Here is a 20,066-nt window from a genome sequence, read left to right as displayed (position 1 = left end):
TTCTCCCTAGTAATCACCTAGAATTCTGTGACCTTCTATGCTAACATCTCAGTTAAAACAAAACAAAATATCAATTTCAGAAAATATTTACTTTTTATAACATGTGTAATCTACAATACCACAAATACTATACAGCAAATAAAATTCTTAAAACTAAAATATTTTTAACCTGAATATTATCTTCTACTATGTCAGATGGTGGGTGTTAAGAGGGTGTTGTATTCTATACTATTTTGCAGTATACCTCTCTATCTTGGCTGCCCTCTGACAACCAAGGGAAAAGTTGCTGGGACTTTAATTACTGCTGTCAGAAGATGCCAAGACTGGTAAAGTTTCAATCTCACCTCTCACACTCTGTCCTTTATGACTAGTAGATAGCATTGGAGAATGTCCTTCATGATTGGTGGATGGCATTGGAGATTTGTGAAAGATACACCAATGTGAAATAATCTGTCAGCTACATCTGCTTCATGTACCATTTGATATTCTTAAGGATCTCAAGTGTAGGAGCATAGCAAACCAAATGTAGATTGATGTTTAACCTTGAGGCTGCAATTGATGATGGGATTAGCAGCCTCAATGTCTCTAGCCAGCTAATCAATTATGTCAAGCCACCCTAGTAGGACAACAGTTACTCCACAGACTTGTATACATTGCACCTCTCATTTTTTTCTCTACTAAATATAACTGTGAATGTGCCTGGTTGCTAATATGAAAGTGAAAATGAGGTTACTAATAAAATCACATGAATGTTTGAAGTTGCCAGAGTTAAATGGGAATGTTGAGGATTGACTGTATATATACTCAGTTATGTATAGAAATATATTTTACCTACTAGGTAAAAAGAAGGGGAAGAGGATAAAAGCAAGGCATAGTAGAAGGGAGGGTGGATTAAGGGAGGCAGTGATCAGAAGCAAAACAGATTTTTAAGGAGGGGAGAATAAACAGAAGAAAATGGGATGAAGGAAAATACACAGTTATTTTAACAATGAAGGTGAGTGGGTTAAGTTCACCCATAAAACAGAAGTGGATAGCAAAATGGATTAGAAAGATATACACAGGGGGCGGCTAGGTAGCACAGTGGATAAAGCACCGGCCCTGGATTCAGGAGTACCTGAGTTCAAATCCGGCCTCAGATACTTGACACTTACTAGCTGTGTGACCCTGGGTAAGTCACTTGACCCCCATTGCCCTGAAAAAAAAAAAAAGGATATACACAGTTAAATTAAAGGACTAGAGCAGAATCTAATATGCTTCAGCTAAAGTAAAAAAAAAAAAAAGACAGTGACAGCAAACATGATCTCAGACAACAAAAGCAAAAATAAACCTAATTTTAAAAGATAAGCAGGGCTCTTTACGTGGTAGCAAGGAATTGGAAGTTGAGGGGGTGCCCATCAATTGGGGAATGGCTGGACAAGTTGTGGTATATGAATACAATGGAATACTATTGTGCTGTAAGAAATGATGAGCAGGAAGAGTTCAGAGAAACCTGGAGGGTCTTACGTGAGCTGATGATGAGTAAGATGAGCAGAACCAGAAGAACATTGTACACAGTATCATCAACATTGAGTGTTGACCTACTGTGATGGACTATATTCTTCTCACCAATGCAATGGTACAGAAGAGTTCCAGGGAACTCATGATAGAAGAGGATCTCCAAATCCAAGAAAAAAAAAGAAAGAAAGAACTGTGGAGTATAGATGCTGATTGAACCATATTATTTCTTTTGTTCTGGGTGCTGTTGTCATTTTTTTCTATTTTGAGGTTTTGCATCACTGCTCTGATTTTTTCTCTTGTAACAGGATTAATGCAGAAATAGGATTAATGTTATTATGTGTATATATATGTGTGTGTATATATCTATATCTATATCTATATGTATAGAGATATATAGATATAACCTATATCAGATTACCTGCTGTCTAGGGGAGGGGGGAGGGAGGGAGAAAAATCTGAAATTGTAAAGCTTATATAAACAAAAGTTGAGAACTATCTTTACATGTAACGGAAAAAATAAAATACCTTATACATTAAAAAAAAAAAAGATAAGCAGGGAAACTGCATTTTGCTAAAAGATACCATAGACAATGAAATAATGTTTAAAAAAAGTTCATAGTATTTCTCTAAAAAAGGAGTCATTTCTCAAATATATAGAAAATTGAGTCAAATTTATAAAAATAAGAGCCATTCCCCAGTTGACAAGTGGTCAAAGGACATGAACAGGAAGTTTTCAAAATAAGAAGTCAAAGCTATCTGTAGTCATATAAAAAGTGCTCTCAATCATTTGATTAGAAAAATGAAAATTAAAACAATTCTGAGGTACTGTCTTATCCCTATCAGAAATGACAACTGCTGGGGGGTGTGGGGAAAAATAGGTAAACTAATGCACTGTTGGTACAATTGTCAACTAGTCCATCCTGGAGAATGATTTGGAATTATATCCCAAAAGCTACAAAGCTGTGCATACCGGGGCAGCTAGGTGGCACAGTGGATAAAGCACTAGCCCTGGATTCAGGACTCCCTGAGTTCGAATCTGGCTTCAGATTCTGAGATGTTTATCAATTAGGGAATGGCTGAACAAGTGGCATATGATTGTGATGAAGTGCTTTTGGGCTATATGAAATTATATGGGACCAGCTAGGTGGCGCAGTGGATAGAGCACTGGCCCTGTATTCAGGAGGAGCTGAGTTCAAATTTAGCCTCAGACACTTGACACTAGCTGTATGACCCTGGGCAAGTCACTTAACCCCAATTGCCTCACCAAAAAAAAAGAAAGAAAGAAAGAAAAGAAAAGAAAAAGGGAAAAATTACATGGGGAGTGGTTTCAGAAAAAGATGTCAAGACAAATATGAACTGGTGCAAAGTAAAGTGAAAACCAAGAAATCATTGCCACAGAGTAGCAATGTTGTAGTGATAATCAACTATGAAAGACTTGGCTACTCTAACCAAAAGAGTGATCCAAGACAATTCTAAAGGACTCATGATGAAGAAACATACTATCCATCTCCAGAGAAAATGTCTAAACTCTGAGTGCAAATTGAAGTATAATTTTCTCACTATCTTTCTTGCTTTTTTTGCAGCATGGCTATTTTAGAAATGCTTTGCATGATTTCACATATATAATTGATATGATATTGCTTGCCTACTCAGTAGATAAGAGAGAGGTTGGTAGAGAGAGAATTTCGAACTCAAAATTTAAAAAGAAAATAATGTTAAAAATAACATAGGAGGGGCAGCTAGGTGGCGCAGTGGATAGAGCACTGGCCCTGGAGTCAGGAGTCCCTGAGTTCAAATCTGGCCTCAGACACTTAACACTTACTAGCTGTGTGACCCTGGGCAAGTCACTTAACCCCAATTGCCTCACTAAAATAAATAAATAACATAACATAACATAGGAACTTTAGTCTCTGGCTTATGCTCAGAAAATGAAACAGAGTTGAAAATCAACAGTCAGGATCCAGAAATCTAGCAACTCCATTCTTGGACTTACCTGGGCAAATACAGTGCATCTACATATACATCTTTGACAAATCACCATTTTCTACTATAGGGGTGGGAAAGTTGGAGAAATCCTCTCCACCTTCAGGTGTATTCTGGTCAGCAAGTACAAAAGGAAAAAAGTACAAACACAAAAGAATTGAGGGGGCAACTAGGTGGCACGGTCCTGGATTCAGGAGGATGTGAGTTCAAATCCAGCCTCAGATACTTGACACTTACTAGCTGTGTGACCCATGGCAAGTCACTTAACCCCCATTGTCCCACTAAAAAACAAAAAACAAACAAACAAAAAAGAAGTAAAATATTTCATAAACTGATTTTATAGAACATTGGAAAGGGTGACTATTCCAACAAAAGTTTTTGCATATACACCCCCTCCATTTGGGGTTGCCCTAATCAGCAATTATCTTGGAGCCAATCACAGTCACCAGAAACCAATCAGAGAAGCTTCTTATGTTCTCTTGGTAAGATGCTAAAGCACATGTTTTTCTCTATAGGAGATGCCCTTCAGCCAAAGATCCAACCTCTGTAATATCTTCAAGTTGATTAGGAGGATACATCAAATTGATCAGAAGCTTCCCTGATTAACCCTATTAACATTTTCTGTTTCTATATAGTCATAGTAAACATGTATACTGTTCTCATTTTGCTGATTTCATTCTTTGCGTATGTCATTTCATATTTCTTTGTATGCTTCATATTTAAATTTTTATAGTGCCATAATCTATTACACTAAAGTTTCCAAATGTTGAATACATGGGTTATTTCTAAATTTTTGCTTTTGAAGTACCTATGAATATTTTCATTCAGATAAGTCCTTTTTATGTTTTGAGAAGACAGTACTACCAATAGAATCAGTGGGTCAGAAAGTATGATCAGTTTTGTAACTATTCCATCTTTCCATAAGGCTTTCTAAAATATTTGAACCAACCTATAGTCCCACCAATAGTGTATTACAGTGCTAGTTTCTCCACAGTATCACCATCATTACGTATTTTTCCCTTTTTTTTTTTCTGTTTTCAGACTTTCTCACTCTACATTCTCACTTAGTGACCTCATCTACTCCCCTGGGTTTAATTATCATGATGATGTGGATGATTCCCAAATCTATATATAGCCTCTTCTCTCCCAAGCTCTGGTACCACATCACAATTTACCTATTAGGCATTTTGAACTATATAATCCATAAGCATCTCAAACTTAACATGTCAAAATCAGAACTCATTTTTTCCCCTCAAAATTGACCCCTCTTCTAAATGTCCTTCTTTCTTTCATAGGCACTACTTTGCCAGTTGCCCAGGCTCCCAGTCTTGATGTCATTCTTGATGCCTCACTCTCACCATGCACAGCTAATCAATTTCCAAATATTGCATATTCTTTTTTTAAATTTTTTTTTTTGCAGGGCAATGAGGGTTAAGTGACTTGCCCAGGATCACACAGCTAGTAAGTATCAAGTGTCTGAGGCTGGATTTGAACTCAGGTCCTCCTGAATCCAAGGATGGTGCTTTATCCACTGTGCCACCTAGTTGTCCCCCCCCCCCCAAATTGCATATTCTACCTCTACTACATGTCTCAAATTTGTCCTGTTTTCTCTATCCATACAGCCACTATACTAATCCAGGCTCTCATCACCTCTTCCCTGTACTGTTGCAATAGCCTCCTAAATTGAAGGCTCTTTTTCCCCTGCCCCTTTTTAATCCATTCTTTTTTTTTTAAAGGTTTTTTTTTTTGCGTGTTTTTGTTTGTTTGTTTGTTTGTTTGTTTTTATGGGGCAATGTGGGGGTTAAGTGACTTGCCCAGGGCCACACAGCTAGTATGTGTCAAGTGTCTGAGGCCAGATTTGAACTCAGGTACTCCTGAATCCAGGGCCAGTGCTTTATCCACTATGCCACCTAGCTGCCCCCGTTCTTTTTATTATTTTTTTTCCCCAGGGCAATGAGGATTAAGGGACTTGCCCAGGGTCACACAGCTAGTAAGTGTCAAGTGTCTGAGTCCAGATTTGAACTTAGGTCCTCCTGAATCCAGGGCTGGTTCTTTATCCACTGCACCAGCTAGCTGCCCCCTTTAATCGATTCTTGTTTTATTTTAAAGTGAGGCAATTGGGGTTAAGTGACTTGCCCAGGGTCACACAGCTAGTAAGTGTTAAGTGTCTGAGGCCGGATTTGAACTCAGGTCCTCCTGAATCCAGGACCTGTGCTCTATCCACTGCACCACTTAGCTGCCCCATATCCATTCTTAAAACAATTGACAAAGTAATATTCCTAAAGTAACATTCCTCTAAGGAAATGGGGAATGGTCTCCTCTCAATAGGATATAATAGCCAACATTCAAATTACACTCCTCCAGACCTGTTTGAGGACAAAGCTCTCAGTCTCCCTCCTTCCCCTCCAGCAAACAAGATCCTTTGGTTCAAGGAGCCCTAAGCTGGTCTCAATTAGCTCCTCTCCTGGGCTGTGTCCATATAAGGGAAGATTGAAGAAATGTCTGAATGTCACCTCCCCCATTGGTTAAGAACCAAAAGAATAACTATGGAAATTAGGGTTAGGAATATTGTATTGGTTAGCTAGTTTTTGCACATAGATTGTAACCCTTGAGTAATTGACCAGTGATGAAAAAGGGCAGGGTCCATTTGCGTTAGGGACTAGGGTTTAAAATGGGGCCTGAGAGCCACACCATTCTTTGCACCCACTAGCTGCACACTGGGTTGCCCATTCTCACAAGAATGACAATAAATGAGTCTGACACATCACTGCCACTGAGTTCCAGAGAATTATTGGGCAGAAGTCTTTTTCTTCACAATTCCTAAATATTCCTAAACCAGTCTGATCATGTTACTCTTTCCAAGGGCTCCCTATTATCTCTAGATCAAATATAAATTACATTTTGGGAGTGGGGCAAAAACTGAACTCAAAACTGACCTTCAAAAACTGACCCTAAACTACCTTTCTAGCTTTATTACTCATTAATCCTCTTCAAATGCTTTATGATCCAATCAAACTAGCCTTCTTATTGTTGTTCATACATGACTCCATCTTCTCTCTCATGCCTTTGTACTGGCTCTGTCCCCCTACCTAGGATGTACTCTCCCCTTGCCCATTGATTCTTAAAATACCTAGTTTCCATCAAAATTCATTTCAAGGTCCACTTTCTAAATGAAACCTTTCCTAATCTCAAGGCTGCCAGTGCTACCACCTCCATTACCTTGTATCTATTTTGAATAGAACTATATGTGGACATGTTGTCTCCCTTGATAAAATATAGGCTCCTGGAATGCAGATACTTTCCCTTTTTTGCCTAGAACATAGTACGAGGGTAAAGACTGCTTGTTAGTTGATTCTAAAACTGCTTTTCCCCATCAACTGTACTTTTTAGATTGCACACCACTATCATCACACCACCTTCCCATCCCTTATCACACCATACACACACACACACACACACACCTGATTCCTCCCATCCTCCTCACCCCCTTCCCCCAGAAAAGCTTATCAAAAACAATCATCAGATTGCTTCAACTTTGGGACCCATACTTCATTGGATCCCTCAGTAGCCTCTGCCCCTCTTATTGGAGGGCTAGGAGGTAGAGCAAAAAACTCTTTTTAAAGCCCTTATATAAAGATAGTTCAAAAGCCCAGCAAATTCTTCATTTCCCATTAGTTGTATTCTTTGGATTTTACTTGGCTATCAGATCTTCCCCTCTTCTTTTCAGCTTCCTTTCCCATTAGATTATCAGCTCCTTGAGGGCAAGAATTGTCTTTTCTTTTATTTATATTCCCAGCATTTAGCACAGTGCCTGACACATAAAAGGTGCTTCATAAATGTCTATTGTGTTATATAGGTACAAGGTACTTTATCTTTAGGTTGATGATTTGCATGTCATATTATTTGAAAATTGCCCATCTTTTCATATTATTATTATTAACAGTTTGCATTTCCTTCTTCATGAGTTCATGTCCTTTGAATATTTCTCCATTAGAGAGTATGGAGTCATATAATTATGTGTTAGTTCCTTAAAGATTTTGGATATCGGGGCAGCTAATGGCACAGTGGATAGAGCACAGCCCTGGATTCAGGAGGACCATAGTTCAAATCAGGCCTCAGGCACTTGATAATTACTAGCTGTGTGACCCTGGGCAAGTCACTTCACCCCAATTGCCTCAGAAAAAAAAAAGATTTTGGATGTCAGACCTTTCTTTGTCTTACATGTTTACTGTAAATATTTCTCCATCTGATTGGCCTACTGAATATTTTTCTTATCTTTTTTTTTTTTTAGTGAGGCAATTGGGGTTAAGTGACTTGCCCAGGGTCACACAGCTAGTAAGTGTTAAGTGTCTGAGGCCGGATTTAAACTCAGGTACTCCTGACTCCAGGGCCAGTGCTCTATCCACTGTGCCACCTAGCTGCCCCCGGATATTTTTAATATTAGAGATTTTTAATATTTCTTTGTTCTCCAATGCTGTCTTCAATTTGTTTGATAAAAACACTTCTTCACAATTGTGACAAAAATATCATTCCATTTTCCTCCAGTTTCTATGATTCAATTTTTTTCAATAACCTTTGGAGTTTGTGGTAGTATACAGCGTAAGGTATTGTAAGGAATTAATTGTGATTTGGAGTTTTTATAACCCCATCTTTGCTTCATCATGGTCAAACTGAAAAGATGTAAGCTTTAAAAGCCTAAGAGAAGATGGGTGGGTACTTTAAAAGATTATAGAACAAACACAAAGAACATTTATTGAGTCAAAGTATCAAACTAAAGTACCTAACCCCCACCTAGGAGTTTCCCCACACCCACATGGGCCTGGCCAAATTATAATGGGGATAGCCGAGGGGGTATGTTAAGCCAATTGGAGACTCAGCCTGGCTATAGAACCACCCTTCCTGTGAGAGAGGCAGGAAGGGGGAGAGAGTACTCTCAGAGAGGGATGGTAAAAGAGACCTGGTGTGTTTTTGATCTTCTGACCTAACCAGGTGACACTACAAAGTTGATTCTCCTTAGAACTACAGATTCCAGGTAGTGGTGAGTTTGTGTTGTTGAAGCAAAGCTGGCCAGCTGAGCTAGAAACAAATTTAGTGTTTGAGTTAGTTTTTGCCAGACCCAAGCTGTTCTGAGTAGCTGAGGAAGCAGAGCTTATTCAAGGTACCTGGAGCCCTTTTTGCCATAGAAATTTAGATTCTAACTATCTGTGAAGTGGGTCATATTTTTCCTTTTCTCTATCCCCTTTCTCATTGTCCCTGGCTTTATTAACTCCACTTGTGTTGTAAATTTTGTTGCCATTAATAAAGCCTGATTTGTTTGTGAAAAAGATGCTGTTAATCTCCTTTCTTGTTTTTTTTGTTTTTTTTAGTGCGGCAATTGGGGTTAAGTGACTTGCCCAGGGTCACACAGCTAGTAAGTGTTAAGTGTCTGAGGCTGGATTTGAACTCAGGTACTCCTGACTCTTGGGCTGGTGCTCTATCCACTGCGCCACCTAGCCACCCCTAATCTCCTTTCTTATTAGTCTGGGAGACGGACTGAAAAAGAGGCAGTTTGGAGAAGGGGAACCTCTGGACCTAGAGGTCCCCCATTATTTTCTAAACCCCAATATTACGGCGAGCTACCCAGTTAACTCTCCCCATACTGAATTTGGCCCTAACAGTATAAATTCAAACACATTTTAAAAACTATATGTCACATGGAATTTTTTTTTTAGTTTAAGTAAACATTTATTTATTTGTTTATGTTGAAGTAAAAAACATTTTTATAGTTTTGAGTTCCAATTTTTATCCTTCCTTCCTTCCCTCCCCTCTCTCCCAGATATGTTATACATGTATGATTATGTAAAACATTACCAAATTAGTCATCTTGTACAAGAAAACTTTGATAAAAGAGAAAAAATGAAAAAAAGTGAAAAATAGCATGCTTCAGTCTGTGTTCCATCAATATCAGCTCTTTCTTTGGAGGTAGATAGTATGTTTCATCAATAGTCCTTTAGGGTGAAAAAAATTCAGCACTTTGGGTGATCTCAATTTCAAGTCTTTGGAAGTTGTGACATTCTATGACTAAAAACCATATATCACCAAAGAAACACTGGTGTTCAAAAGATAGACTTCTTGGTGGTACTATATAGAAATTTAATTTAAGTGGTATTTAGTAAGTGCCTATTATAATCAAGGGAGAAATGCCAATTATTTGTGTGGTTTATTTGTATCCTGCTACTCAGTTCATAATGTTTCAAGCTTGTTTCTCCACCATCACTTCTAATTTGATTTCTGCTTTCATACTGTTGGGGGCAGGGGGGGGGGGAGTGGACTTGAGACCTGTATGGGGATTTATTAGGAGAGAGGAATATATGGCCAGGAGACAGATCACTGTGGGAAACTGTCTTACTGAGTAAGAGAAGAGTGGGTCTTTTGTATGTATGCAAAGCAACTGAGAGGGGTAAAACAACTGGAAGGGAAATAACTAGGAAGGAGTGCCTGGGTATGAATAGCATCCATCAATATCAACACATCATCTTTGTTCTTTGAAGATCTGAGCAGTCCTTGGCCACTACTATTCCTGTATTCCTGAAGTGGGAGGCAGAGCTGCTTTTCCATTGGGAAAGTTTAAGGATTCCTTGGGGGCTGGAATCTCTCTTCCCACAACAATACTTGTCTTCTTATGTACTTTTAGAAAGAAATTTCTTAATGATCCTGATGTTGTTTTGTTGTTGTTTTTGGATTTGTCTACCTTTTTTGTATATCTGAGGTATGTCTGGGATATTTGAAAAGTGAATAATTTCTTCAAGTCTGGTTTTGTCTTTGTAGGAATACTTTAAATGCCTCTTTTTTGTTGACCATCCTTCCCCCCAAACCCCACCCCATTAATGGTTGGCTCAGGTTTGCAGGGTATGTCACCTTGACTCACATCTTTTTTTTTTTTTTTTGCTTTGCTCTTTGGAATATTATACCATTCACTCCTGTGGTTTCTGATGGGTGCAGAATAATCTTCTGGTATTAAAATTTCCTGTCATGAGGGATTTGTGGTGGTACTTAGGTATTCCTCAATAAAGAATTACAGTCTTGCACACAGTTCAATTAGAATTAAAGTGGTCTTCTACTTGGCGCTAGGAAAGTGACTGAGTGGGAAGTCAAAGAGGGCTTAGAAACATTCTCCTCCTCTTAGAACAGAGGGAAGGCAAAAGCATTTATAGAGTGTGAGGGAAAAATTCATCCTCTTCTCAATAATTCTCAGGAACTCAGCAGCAAGGTGACAAAGGCTTTATTTTCTTCTCATGAGAAGGAGGCACCCTAGTGTGCAGCTAGTGGGTGCCCAGAAACGGGGCTCGAAGGGGCTTGCAGGCCCTGTTTTATACCCTAGTCCCTAACGCAAATGGACCTTCCCCTTTTTCATCACTGGTCGGGGTAGCTAATCAGAATGCAGTATTCCCACCCCTCTTCCTTGTTTGGGCATAACTCAGGAGTGGACCTTATACTTCCTTATATGGACAGAACTCTGGAGAGGACCTAATTGAGACCAGGGCTTTTTGAACCATGTGACCTTGACCTTGCTAACCTGAGGGTGAGGAGGGGATCTGAGACCTTTGTCCTACAAGCAGGTCAGTGGAGTATGACTGACTGTTATATCCACATTGAGAGGAGACAATTACCCATTTCTCACATAGAGGATAGATGGGTGTCCACTTGAAAACTGGAAAGTTCCTTTTTGGGGTGGGGTGGGGAAAGCTTGGATGCTTGTCATATTCCTGAGAGTCTAGGGTTTTGTTTTATTTTTTTCTTTTTGAAATGATGGTCCTGACCTTTGGGGTTATTTCCATCTCCTTGCTCCAGTCAGGTAGTAGCCATGCCCGATTGACTTTCCTGCTATAGATTTTTCTCTCCCCTTTCTTCTTAGGTATGTCTGTACTGATATGTTATTGATTAATCTAAACTTTAATAGTCCCTTGATTCCTCACTATGTCTGTCCTGTTATCTGGTCATCTTTGGTTTTGCTTCTCACAGGAAAAACTTCTTCTGATTTATTCCAAGCCCCATGTCATTTCCTTTCATTTTTATTTGAAGGTATTTCTCCTGGTCACTTGCAGAATTTGTTATTTGTCATTGGAATTTAATTTAACCACTGTGTCTCTTGGAGTTTTCAGTAGAGGGTAACAGAGAAGAGGCCTAGATTCAAGAGATGCTGTGGAGATGAAACCAAAAGTATCTGATACTTGAAATGCAAGGGAGAAGAGAAAGTCAGATATCCATAGAGCTGTTGTGGGCCCAAAGTTCCCTCGAACTTCTCTGGGGCACATTGAGGAATCTTCTCCTTGAGAAACTAAACCAGAGGACAGATATGCCTAGAGAGATAAGTAGAACCTAGGGAACCTCCACCCTTCATTCTGATCTCCCTTACCCCGGGGAGATAACTTTGGGTGTGGCTGCAGCCTTTGTGTCCTGAAGAGAGAGATGGCTTGAGAGATCCATAGCCACCCCTCACCCAATTCCTCTAGCCACCACCAGTGGGGGATGGTCCTCCCTCACTAAAGGAACTTTCCACAATCAAATAGTCACCCCCTCCCCCCATCAGTCCTCTATAAAAGTACCTGCCAGTCTCCTGCTCGAGATTGGTACCTCAGAGCCACATGCTTTGTTCCATACCTATTTCCCCATGAGAAGTCCAAGGATTTCTTTCATGGTTTCCCTTCCCTCCCCCCTTCCCTTCCCTTGCCCCTAAATAAACTACCATCTTATTCTAACTACTTTTGTGTGCAAGAGGGTGTAATTCTTTAAAGAGGAATCCCTCAGAACCCCTACCCCTAACCCAAACCCGTGACCCATTTTCCCCATAACAGAGCTATGAACATAGAAGACAGGATGAATGGTGAGAAAAATTCAGAAGTTCTATTTTCAGCATAGTGCTTTTGAGGCACTAATGAGACAACCAGGTAGAGATTTCAAATTTCAAATAGACAGTTGGAGATCCAGGTCTAAGTAAAGCTCAGAAAAGAGGCCAGAACTGAAGATAATGATTTGGAATCATTTGCATAGAAGTGATAAGGGTAGCTATGGTAGTGAAAGAACTTACCAAAGGAGAGAAGTATAAATTGAGAAAAGAGGAGAGCTATGGATAGATCCTTAAGAAATTCTCAAGAACCTGGAAGAGTGAAGTGGCAGATACCTTTCTGATGAAGACAGATAACAAACCGCTTGAGATGTCAGAGAAGAATTAAGAGAATATGATGACAGGGCCAGCTAGGTGCCGCAGTGGCTAAAGCACTGGCCCTGGATTTAGGAGGACCTGAGTTCAAATCCATCCTCAGACACTTGACACTTACTAGCTGTGTGACCCTGGGCAAGTCACTTAACCCTCATTGCCCCGCAATCAATCAATCAATCAATAAAAGAGAGAGAGAAAGAGAGAGAGAGAATATGATGTCTCTGAGCCAGAGGAAGAGAGTGTATCCAAAAGTAGAACTTGATAAATAATCCCAAAAGCTGCAGAGAGGTCAAGATAAAAAGGAATGGGGAAAAGAAAGGATTGGTGATTGGAGAGTCGTTGATGGCCTTTGACACATTTCATTGGAATCATGGGAGTAAAAGGCTGATCTCAAGGAATTAAGGAGAAAGTGGCTCATGAGGAAGTAGAGACTTTAACTGCAGACATTTCAAGAAGTTTAGCAGTGAAGGGGAAGAGACAAGTGGGATAGGCTAGAAGAGTAAAGAGAAGGACTGGGGAGATCTGAGTTTATTTGCTCAGAAAGGTGGGAAGAAGCCAGTAGAGTATATTGAATTGAACTGAAATTGACTTAGAGAGAGGGGATGACTATTATAGAAAGGTCTTTTAAGAGGTAGGAGGGAATGTGATAAAAAGATCAGTGTTCAGGAGGATTGGTAACACCTAATCCTCTATGACTGGGGAAAAGAGTAAAAGGTGAGTGATGACACTGAAATTTTGAAAAAAGGAAGCTGAAGAAGTACACCTTGAATGGTTAAACAAATACTTTATATTAGTAAAAGCAAGATCAATTCAAGAAGTGCTAGACACATGTATCACAGGATAACACTCCTGTTAGGATTATTGGCCAAATTTGTTCTGCACCAGGGTTCTAAGGGTAACCATAAGGGATTGTGACTTCTAATACTGTCACTCTTGAACTCCTAATATCAACCAACCAGTAGAACTCTATTGGCTTCTAGAAGAAGGTATTAACTGAGAAGGCGTAGATAGTATTAGCAGTAGTTAGAAAACATCTATCCCTCACCCCGAACTGGTGTCATATTTTCTCCTTATACATCGAAGATTCTTGGGGAAGAATGGGGTCAAACTTCTAGCATAATGGGAATGACGCACATATAGAGGGAATGTATGTGACCAATAGGTACTTTCCAACTTTAAGACAAGTCCTCATGAGATTCCCCTTAGGTAAAGCAATCTGGGAGGGGAGGATTAGTGCCTTTTAGTGTCTCTAACAAACATTTCTCTCTATTGTCATAATCCCTGAAGCTGCCACCATCCTTAGGGATTGGGGTGGGAAAAAATAGTCTTTTTATCTCTTTCTACAGACAGTTCCTATGCTATCAGCCACTACCACACCAGCAGCCTTTGTCACTGACTCCAGTTGCTAGTGAGATCTTTATGACTTTGATGGATTTTCTATTTTCACCTGTCACATAGGCATTCCTATATCAGGATATTCATTTACCTAAAACTAGGAGAGTAAACAGAGGTAAACATATGCTTGAGGGACACTAGGTAACAGGGAAGAAGATAGAACAGCTGTCCTAATCCCTCCATTCAGAAGCTCAAGGCAGTCTTCTTCCCTTGAAAGAGAGGAAGAAATTGGCCACTTGATTTTTTTTACATGAACATTCAGTTCCAGTTCAGCCTCTCCTGAATCACCAGTTTTTCTGGCTCCAAATCCAATTAGAAGGCTTTTCCTCTGCACATAGTACTAAACCTGAGTCATTGTATCCAAAACAAACTTCCAAAGTTCCACATATTGGATTGGCAGCAGGCAGAAATGATTTTTACATGCTCAAAAGACTGGGTCCTCAATGGTCAGTTTCCCTTGTTTCCTCCTCTCACAGGAGCACTGAATCACAGAGCTAGAGTTGGAAGGGACCTCAGAGGCCATCTATTTCAATTCCTTCATTTTATAAGGATTCAGGATTTCTAATCACTTTTCAGCTCCCACTTTCAGTTTAGAGCCTATGTCCTTTCCCTTCAGTCTCTTGAAGGGAGAAATAAGTATGTAGGTATGTATGTACATGTATATGTACATATATGTGTATGTTACATATAAAATATACATGTATTGTGTATCCATATATATGTATATATACCATCTCTTCAGGCATTGCAGACATAGAGAGATGGGGCTCTCAGTCACAATGCTTGCTAAAGAAGTAAGTGACTAGCCATCCAGGGGATGACCAGAGTCTCTTCTGCAGTGGGTAAGTACCAGGGTAGATACTGGGCTTTTCCACTAGTGTGCCCTTTCCATGGATGCCGGATGATCAAAAATCAGTTGCTATGACTGAGTAAAGCATCATTCTACAGAAACAGAGATTTGAGTCTGTGCCCAGATACAGGCACAAATAGCTCATCCTCATGCCAGATGGACTAATTATCAAAGTTTTTTAAACTAGGGGGTGGAGGGTTGGTAAAGTTCCCTAATTACATCTCCTCATAGTCCTGGCTACTATTCTTCTATCTCTCCTACAAGTTCCATGAACAGCCCCTTGTAATTTTATCATAATCTACATTGAAGGAGCAGCATCATCATCATCAGTTACATGATTGCCTTACTGCTGGCACATCTCTGCCCTCAGTAGAGAAAGTGTGGATGCATTGAGCCATCATAAACACTGCCCTTGCACTAAGAAGATAGAGAAATTGTGTTCTATTTCAGAATACAAGATATATCCAAGCAAGAGATTCAAATGACTAAGAAAGTATTTAGAAAGATTAACAAATCCAAGTATATCATAGATTAATGTAATCCAAGATTATATAAAGCAATCAAATTAGAATTAGCTATTTGAGAACATTACCAAAGTCTGCAAATATTGGAAAAAGCTCTCAGCAAGAGTAGGAAAGATAAAGTTTATTGAAAAATTTGAAGAAGAAACACACCTGCAGAAAGTTTCTAAATTATGAAAAATCCATTAAGATTTTTTTCTTACTAGAGAAAAGCAGAACACCAACATTCAATACCTTTACCCTTAACTTACCTTATAAAATATATCACAGGTACTAATTTTGGAAATTCTGACAAAGGAAGATTTAGGGAATTTTATCAGTCCTAATTTCTACTTTTCTAATGTGCCTCACCTATTATGGGGGGAAAATACATGATCCAGGGAGTGACACAAAAATAGAAAATAAATGAAGATTTCTCATCATTAATTTAAGCAATGTTGATTTATCCTTGCTTTCTATGGCACATGGAAAATCAGGAGGTTAAATGACAGTTATTTAAGGGCACCCAGACCACTCCTCCTCCAGACAGTGAGTCCTAGTTCACAGAGTAGTTACATCTGCAGATACACAAAGCATTATATCACAGTCCTTGCTACTGCGGTATTACAAATCCGGAGACTAGGGCTATTCTTGTTCAGTCATGTCTGATTCTTTGTGACCCCATTTAGGTTTTTTGGGAAAAGACACTGAAGTGCTTTGCCATTTCCTTCTCCAGCAAGGAAACTGAGGCAAACAGGGTGAATTAACTAGCCAAGGGTCACACAGCTAGTAAGTGTCTGAGACTAGATGTGTATTCTATCCACAGTGTCACCTAGCTGCCTTTAAGAGTGTGAGTAGTGGGGGCAGCTAGGTGGCACAGTGGATAGAGCACCGGCCCTGGAGTCAGGAGTACCTGAGTTCAAATCCGGCCTCAGACACTTGACACTTACTAGCTGTGTGACCCTGGGCAAGTCACTTAACCCCAATTGCCTCACTAAAAACAAAACAAAACAAAACAAACAAAAAAAAGAGTGTGAGTAGTTAGTCTCAAAGCATGGTGCTAGAATAAAATCCCTTCAGACAGTCTTCTACCCTCCTAACCAGCCAGCATCATTAATTACTTAATATCATATGACTTTCTCTGTCTCTGTCTCTGATCTGTCTTTCTTCTTTCTCAAAATGACTAATATGGAAATGTTTTACATGATTGTACAGGTATAACCTATATCAGATTACTTACTGTCTCAGGGAGGGAGAAAGGAGGGATAGAATTTGAAGCTGAAAACTTAAAAAAAACCACAATGAATGTTAAAATATGTAATTGGGGGAAAATAAAATATTTAAAACTTTTTGTTTGTTTGTTTTTTGTGGGGCAATGGGGGTTAAGTGACTTGCCCAGGGTCACACAGCTAGCAAGTGTCAAGTGTCTGAGGCCGGATTTGAACTCAGGTACTCCTGAATCCAGGGCCGGTGCTTTATCCACTGCACCATCTAGCTGCCCCTATTTAAAATATTTTAAAGTGTTTGAAATACCTTTCAGATACCAAATCTCACCAAAAACTTTAAATAATATTGAGTTGGGATATTTACTTTATATCAAAGAATCACATATCTGTTTTTGCGGTCTAATGTGCTTGATAAGCCAGTAAGAAACAGAGGTAAACTTGATTCGTGAAGGCTAGGCCAGTGGATTTGGAGGTTGTAATATCAAGCTGGAAGACAGCAAGATGTTGTCATCCAAGAATCCACCAAGCTAAATGAAGAGAGGCTTTGTCACTAGAAGGTTAGCCACCAGGCATGGAATTTTCCTCCCTCAGTAACTCATGATATCATCAACTAAACCTTGGAGGAGTTGTGATCAGCAAGGGTGGGAGGAACAGGGCCTAGGATTAAAACCTTGGCTCTTTTGAAGAAGAGACACAAATCCTTGAAAAACAAGTAGCTCTTTGCCATTTTAGAAGAGTGTTCTTGCATTATTGTGCAAATAAGAATTTACACAATGAAAATCTTCCAAGCAGTTGGTCTGTGATGCCAACTATTCTCTCCAGCTGAATTGAGGGACCAGGAGAAACAAAAAATGAAAATTTTTGAATAAGAGGGATACACCAGTAATTAATCTTTCTTTTTTTGAAAACTTGACCAGCATACAAAATATGTATCAAATCTTATAGATATTTCATTTTTTGAAAATATGCTATATTTATTTTGAGAGGCAGCTAAGGCAGAATGGATAGTGAGCTAGCCTTGGAGTAAGGATGGCTTCGATGCAAGATCAGCTTCTGACATATGCTTGCTGTGTGGTAGGGAAAGTCATTTAACCTCTCAGTTTCTCTAGGTAACTCTCTAAGACTATTTAGTCCAGGCAGAGCAATAATAATTCTGGAATCAGAGGACCTGGGTTCAAATCCACCTTTAATGCTTATTACTTATGTGACCTTGGCATATCACTTAATTTCCCAAAATTTCAGTTTCTTTCTTCATCTGTAAAATAGTTTGGACTAGCTAGCCTCTGAGGTCCCTTGCAACTTTAGATAAGTTGTTGATCTGCATCTATGAAGTGAGTTTCCATTCCATGAATTTCTCCTACACCAAGCAAATCATAAGTATGGAGCAACAACAAAAAATCATACATAGAGAGATATTGGAAATCTAGATAACCACATATACATATAGCTTATATCATATTACATATAAATGGGGCGGGGAGAAATCCAGACCTATAATTTCCTTTGTGTAGGGAAACTCAGGATATGGAAACTCTCCATGGATGTAGATCAACTTGTCTATAATACACATACACACATACACACTCACACACATACCCCTGAGAGGCCTAAAATTGACAGGAGTTAATTATTCCTTTTAAATACAGTGCCACCTTTTTTTTTTTTTTTTTGGTCCTCTCTTATAAATGTTTCTCCCTTATACCTGGCTTAAGATGAGGTCTGTTCTTGAGCCACCTTAGGTTGCCGGAACAAAGGACTTTATTATATTGTTTTAAAAAACAAATTAACAATGTTTCTGCCAGTTAAACAGAGAAGTAGTAATGTGAGTGAGATTGTCACTAGTACAAGGTCATTGGCTGTCTCTTTTTGTTCTTTTTGTTCATTGTCTCATTCTCTCTCTAATTCCACTCAATTTGATAAGCAAATGTGATCACTAGACCTCAACTTAAGGCTACCTCTGGACTAAAATAAGCAAAACTTGCCTTCATTATCTTTCCATCCACTTGTCTATGCTCTTTCTTTGTGCTCCTAATGCCCAGAGGCTCAGCGTGTACATGCTTCCTCCTCGTTGCCTCACCAATTCACAAGACCCCACTCTGACATTCCACCTAGTCCTACAATCCTACCTTTCCACGATTCTTATACATTACTTCTCTCAACTTTATATCCATACTTGCCTACTTGTTATTCTGCATGCAGTATATTCCATCATTCATAACCCTGCCATTGTATTGGCTGTTTGTCATATGCATTCCCTTTTCATTTCCACCTTTAAGATTTAGCTCAAACTCCACTCTCTGTAAAAACCCTTTCTTGATCCCTACCCCTAGCTGATTGTGCCCTTCCTATCAAAACCACTTTGTATTTATTCTTATATATCTACATATTGTCTCTCCTATTAGAATTTAAGCTCCTTGTGGTCAAGAGACTATTTCTATTTTGTCTTTGTATCCTCAGTGCTTAGAACTGTGTCTGGCACATAGTAATATTGATTGATCATTCCAAACCAAATTCTGTTTAGGTTTGGAAGCAACCCTAAAGATCATCTATCTTAACCTCTCTCATTTTACAAATAAATAAATTGAAGCCTAACTTCAATTAACCTAAGAGGTTAAGTAACAAGTAACAAATCTTCATAGTTAATGGCAGAGCCAGGACTAGAGTCTCCTGATTCCCAGTCCAATATCCTTTTTTTTTTACATCCCTTTTCTTTTTTGTCCAATGTCTCATCGTCTCTCCCACCTCACTCAATCTAAGTGAATCTCATCCAAGGCGTTAATAGATAATAACAGCTTAATGTGCTACCCTGTCCCAGATAGCATTTGCATACTAATAACCTTCCATATTTTATCTCAAAACTGACCATTACTATGTTTAGACATTTTAGGCAAAAGTCTGCAAATAAATACCCAAACATTCTTTTGTGGCTTTACCACTTGCCAGTTCAGCTCAGCTCATTAATATACTACATTTTGCCTACAGGATTTCTAAAGCCCTTAAAACATTCATGAGTAAACCTTTTTAGCATTTACTAAAGGAAGTCAGTAATAACTTCACCACTGAAATGGGGCCAATATCATAATGAAATTCACTGGCCACCACACAATAGATATGAGCACTTCTGGTAATAACAAGGGTACCCAGCTTTAGCTAAGTGCAGTTAAATCCACAGATCAGAATTGCCCAAACAGGGTCTTCAGTAGTTTTCAGGAATTAGCTGTTCTAAAACTTTGTCCATAGGGTTTATGAATATCAAAATAATAATAATCATCAATTTACATTAAGCCATAAATTTGGGATTATCACTCAGGTTAAGTGACTACTTAGAGCAATCTTATTTGCCCAGTGATCTGGAGGAGCTTGTTTTTACATTAAAAAAAAAATTCAGTGAAGTAACTTCCTTCTCTTAGGAAATC

This window comes from Dromiciops gliroides, chromosome 4 (assembly GCF_019393635.1).
Source record: "Dromiciops gliroides isolate mDroGli1 chromosome 4, mDroGli1.pri, whole genome shotgun sequence".
Lineage (NCBI taxonomy): Eukaryota > Metazoa > Chordata > Mammalia > Microbiotheria > Microbiotheriidae > Dromiciops > Dromiciops gliroides.
The sequence above is the reverse complement of the archived record's forward strand: the minus strand, read 5'-3'. Positions refer to the sequence as shown.